We start from the raw sequence: 6000 nt of genomic DNA on the forward strand, positions 1-6000 counted from the left end.
ACTTGGCATAAATGACTATGATGAGAGTCATGTTGACATAACCAAACCAATTTTTCAGTTTCCTTATGTGGTCAACTCTTTATAGCTATAATCGATGTCAAAATCAAATGTGTGCTCATCTCCACACTGCCTTCTCTTTTTCCTCTTCTTTCATCCACATCCAGTAAAAGGGCTGGGACCTGAGTCTGCGTCTCTGGGTCCGAGGTTCCCTCAGTTCCCAGAGGGGTTGACACCTCTGCCTACATCCAGACAGCTCCAGCTCTCCAGTCCCACAGCTTGTCTTCAGCTCTGTGTCACCTGTGTCCCTTGACTTGAGAGCGACTACATCCAGCTGTCTTTGCTGGGCGTCCAGAGGGTGGGAGGGCTTCAAAGCTGGCCACGCAGCGGCGGCGATGGGAGTGCATCTCCTCGTGATGTCCCTGTTGGTCCTCTCCTCCTTCTCCGACACAGACACCGCAAATGGTCTTAACTCCTGCCGGTTTTCCCTCAGGGCCGGTTTAGGGTGGGGAGTATTTCACGTGACAGCAGGAATACATTTCTAACGGCTAAAATTGGCTGTCCCCAAGCTTTTCTTTCTTTCTTGTTGAAGGGAGATGGGCGGGGCGGGGCAGGGATAGGGAATCTGAAAATGGGAAGGGCCCAGGTAACTGATTGGAAGTGAGGGAAGGGGAGGTGATTGCACAGTGGAAGCGGTGGAGGAAGGGAGGGTCATAGAGGGCATGGGCAAATGACTTTGCCTTCATCTGGGCACACAGATGAGCTCCCTGCTTGCTGGCTAGAGCCAAGCTTAGAGGCTCCCTCTGGGAACCCTCATGCCTGAGAACAGGAATCCACGTGTAAACCCTCCCCAGGGATGGGACCTGGCGGAAACTGAGGCCAGTCGGCATCTGTCTCCCCTACTAGGGGAGACAGTTCTTGAAGCGGAGCTGCCTCCTGTTCATGTCAGTGTTTCCAGGGCCCAGCTCAGGGAAAGAACCATAGTTAAAGTTGTGTTGAATTGAATCTGAGAGAAGGACAAGAATTGGGCTGATGTGCCACAAAGTGGTTCTGGGAAGGAAGCAGATCCTCGCCAGCCTTGTGGGGTGGGGGGTGGGGGTGGGGAGGGAGTGAAAATAGGTCATTTTTTTAGAATCCAAGCCGTGTATGTTCTACATGACTGTGTATCTATGTTTCCTGCCTAGATTCGGACTATGTTTCTCACATTTCAAAACCTTCAGTACCTTTTTGGAGACTATTGTATGTTGAGTTTTAACCATCCTTAACAGCAACATTAAATATGCTCTTGTTTACATTAAAGAGTTGGTTTGAGTGGTTGAGTAACTCATCCTATTCTGTTTTACTTTGTACTGACTCAATGGGGCGGCGGAGCTCGTGTGATGAAGTTAGGCTGACTGACAAGAAAGTAGAAAGCATCCCAACGGTTATAGTTCGTTGAGGGCTTCAGATGTCCTGTGCTAAGCGCTTGAGTGTGTTATCTCACGATGTGGTGTAAGTACCATCTTACGTGGGGAAACTGAGGCCCAGCACGTTGACCACTGAGGCCTGGCACGTTGACGACAAGTTCATGGCCACACGGCAGGTGAGTGGCAGCACCAGGAGTCTCAAGCGGGTCTGTCGGACTCCAAAGCTGTGCTCAAAACCACTGTGCCCCAAACCACTGTGCCCCACTTCCTCCCAGAGCAGCCTGACTGTATGGCTTTGCCACATCCGATCTCATGTAACCCTGTAGGCCCCAACCTTAACAGTCAAGTGTCCTGTATTTTAAAACTTATGTTTAATAAAATATTCCAAGTGTGATCTTTGTCCTTCCCTTTTATTTTTGTTTCTGGCAATGAGAAAGGGACCTACCTAAGTCACAGAGCACCATCATTTGCAAAGGTGTCTGCTTTAACCCTTGGCTTTTAAGTATAATTTTATAGGTTGATTGCATGTGAATTGGCAGAAATGAAATACATCATGATTTGATGCTTTAAAAACCTTGGAAAAAATTCTCTTTTTCTTATCTCACTTTTCCATCCCTTAGGTTTCAAGTACTTCCTTTGAATGAGGGAGTGACGGGGGAGAGGAGAGCCCGGTTCTTTCCTTTTAAGAATTTGGTACCAAGGAAGGGCACGTTACCCATCATGAGACGGGATGGAAGGATTCCAGTGTGGCACGTCTGTAGGGTTACGACACGACAGAGGGCACAGGGCAACTGCAAGTGCTCATCCCCAGGCCGAGAAGATCAGAACAACCCAAGGGTAGGGTCCTATTTTCCCTCAGTCTGTATCTCTTCTGATAAAGCAAAGAAACGTAATCCCTGGCCAAGATCTTGAGCAGTTTTTCACCAAAAATTATAAAACAAGCCACAGGAATTACTTGTGATGTAAAGTTCCTGAAGAGTGCTTGATTCAACCTAAAGTTCACATTTTGGTCCATTTTAAAATATATCCTGACATAGAACTTAATCCTTAATGGTAGATAGACAGCATTAATGGGGGAGTGAGAGGCAGAGAGCTGTGACATGTTTTGGAGTCACAGAGTCTGGGTCATGTGTCTTTGGGCCTCCATTTCCCTAACTCAGATACTGATTCTTGGACTCCTCTAAGAATTCATGCAATAATATTCGAATAATAATAGCTTTATATCTATGAACTATTGTTCAAATGGTTGTGTCATTATGGTTTTGGTGGACCTCTATGCATATACATAGGCTGAATATTCTAGATCAGGTCAGCGTATTCTAGGGCCACATGGTGGGAAACCTACACAGGAGCAGGTGCCATCTGTAGTGATGCCAAATAGAGGAAGATGAGGGAAATGACACACGAGGGTGGTAGCAACAAAGTGCATTTGATTCCTGCTCGTCCCAGGTTTGCGCTGGGCACTTTACATATGCCAACTCATTCAATCCTTGGGACATGCTCATAAGGTAGGTGTTAGTCTCTTTCTGTTGATAAGAAACTGAGGCTCATATTGATATATGGAGATATTTCCCTTGTGCAGCTCCTTTTCAAAATGTCCCAGTTTTACCGTGTAATTTTGGTTTAATTAAACGTGACCCGCTAAAAATTACATGGTGGATTATATTTGTTCATTACACTCGCTAGCTTAGCTAAGATGGTGAGCGTGATCCCTGTTACACGCTGATGGTTAGGGCTTTGCAACCTTCCTTTGTGAGCTGCTTTTTGTCACTTTTCCTATGAAACAGTCTGAGGTGGTTCCTATCCCAGTGGCGTGGTGGTCTCTGCTGGCAGTCCCCACTCCCCCATTTCCATTTTCCACCCTTGGCTGCCCTCCCCTGTGGCTGGGAGGCTAACCCTGTGGACCGCATCACCCAGGATCTCTTCCTGGCTGGCTGCCACTTGGATGCAGCTGGTGGGAGACTGGCTAGAAGTCAGAGGGTAGGAGGAGAGAATAGTCGGGTATTTTTTCCTCCTTCTTTCCTGCTTGGGTGATGCTTATTGGTCCATAGCTGTGAACCCCTCCCACCTGCTGAGCAGCTTCACCTCCACGTTTGTAGCTTTCATGGGGCCCCAGGACTGTATTTCCTCTTTCTGTATCTCAGTCCTATATGAGGTAATGGTTTCCTGCTGGCGCTAGTCTTGGGATGCAGCAATATCCCTCCTGTGTTCCCTTAACCCAGACCTCTACAAGTAGTGCCTTCATTCAGGTCTCTTCCTCTGAATCATCTGGAATAAATTTACTTTCCTATGGAGTTTTGACTGATAAACTCACCAAATATTAATAGTTATCTATGTGTTCTGGCAGTAAGTGAGTACTCAAAACTCTTCGGAAGGATATGTGTTTGGCAGCCTGGTTAACTCCCCTGTCCTGAGCCTCAAAACCCAGGATACATCGCTCTCTACTTCTATTTGCTTGGAAGAGAAAGGAGTGTGCTGATTAATTCTAATCTGAATAAGCAGAAGAATAGTTCTGGGATAGCAGTGTTCAACGATTGTGGGTCTTCTAATGACATATTTATATCAAGACGCTATTATCCATAATATATAAAGAACTGCTATGAATCATCAAGAAAAACAGCCGAATTTTAAAATGCATATTTCTCAGAAGAGGAAACATGCATAACCAATAAACAATAGAAAAGGCACCCAGTCTCACCTGTAGCAGGGAAATGCAAACACAATCCACAGTGAGATATTTTCACACGACCATACTGGCAAAGAATTAAAAACTATGACTGTGAAGCATTGGCAAAGGTATGACACAGTAGGAAATCTTATGTGTTTCTTGTGGGGATATAAATTGATGTAACATTTTGAGATTTCTTAGTAGTATTGAATATCCTATGCCCTTGACCTAGACATTTCATGCCCTAGAGATATACTTACATAGACTTCCTGGGAAAGCTGTATGCAAATGTTCTTAGTAGCAGTGTAGGTAATAGCAAAAAAGTACAAACAACACAATGTCATCAAGAGAGAATGGGTAAATAAATTTTGGTATATTATCGCATAGAATACTATGTAACAATGAAAATTGTACGTAGCTGTACATATCAATATAAATAAATGTAGACAATATTGAGAAAAAAGCAAGTAGTCAAATAATATAAGTAGTATGGTCACATTTAAGTGAAGTTCAAATGCAAGCAAAACTTAACGATATAATATTTAGAGTCAAAAACATATTAAAGCACGGGAACGATTAACACAGCATTTAATTAAGTGGTCACCTCTTCTGGGGAGATAAGGGAATACAATTGAGCAGGGCCACCCAGGGATGTCACAGGTATTGGTAATGTTCTATTTCTTAAATTTGGGAAGTGGGTACAAGAATGACCATTTAATTTTTTTCTGTTATTTATTCTTCAAAAATATTATGTGTTTTATACAGTCTTCTGTGTGCCTGATATCATTCATAATTTAAAAAGTTCTTTTAGGACTTCCCTGGTGGTCTAGTGGTTAGGACTCTGCATTCTCACTGCCAAGGGCGCAGATTCCATCCCTGGTCAGGAAACCAAAATCCCACATGCCACATGGTGCAGCCAAAAAAAAAAAAAAAGAAAAGAAAGAAAGAAAGAAAAAAACTTTTTTTTTCAAGTTCAGGTTGTACAGTCAAATTGCCAGAATTCCAGCTCTGCCACGCACTAGCTTGGCAGCCTTGTGCAAGTTAACTAGCCTCTCTGTACATCAATCTCCTCACCTGTAAAATGGAGGAAATAACATCATGGGGTGGTGAGGATTACAGAAAGGAATGAATACAAGTAAAGGCTGTGCTATGTCTGGCACATAGTAGGTTTTCAATAAATGGCAGCTCTATCATTCAACTGTCATATTACAATACCTCAGAGCTGGGAGGATCCTGCTCTTTAGTGCATGAAGACATTAAGATCTGGGGACTGTTAAATGACCTTCCCAAAGCTCTATGAGTCGGTGGCAGACTCAGCCCACCTCACTCTCCCCACCACCCTTTGGGTGCTCTTTCTCTAAGCTTCATGAGCAGAGAGGTTTTGTTTTAGTTGTTCACTTTTTATAAGCTCATTTTTCAATCCAGGTTTCCTGTCCTTTATAAGTTGCAGTATTCTTTCTTAGCACAAAGCAGGTGCCTTTCAGTGCTTTCCAGAAGGGATCAAGAGAGGCTCCGTTGCCTTACTTATTCATTCATTTACTAGGCCCCTTACGTTCTCTAAGGGGGTGGTTCAAAGGAAGTAGAGGACGTCACTAAAAGAGATATCGATTCAAGCATCTCTCCATCATTGGATTTACAATATTGTTTCATAATTACGTGTTTATATTTCCATTCCCCCATTGGACCGTGATCTTCTTGGGACCATGACTGCAAATAGCCAAAACTGCTGCTTTTGTGGAGTTTAGGATCTAGTTAGGTAGGGATAGCTGTGTAAGGGCAGATAATAATTATGTAAACAAATCTGATAAATGTGGATGGGTGGTCAGTGTTATAAAGAAATAAATTAGGAAAAGGGAGAGAGGACCCTTGGTAGTTCATTCTTCTAATTGAAGAGAAGCCTGGATGATATAGACAGACTGCCTCATTTAA

The sequence above is a fragment of the Hippopotamus amphibius genome, chromosome 3, assembly GCF_030028045.1.
Source record: "Hippopotamus amphibius kiboko isolate mHipAmp2 chromosome 3, mHipAmp2.hap2, whole genome shotgun sequence".
Taxonomy (NCBI): Eukaryota; Metazoa; Chordata; class Mammalia; order Artiodactyla; family Hippopotamidae; genus Hippopotamus; species Hippopotamus amphibius.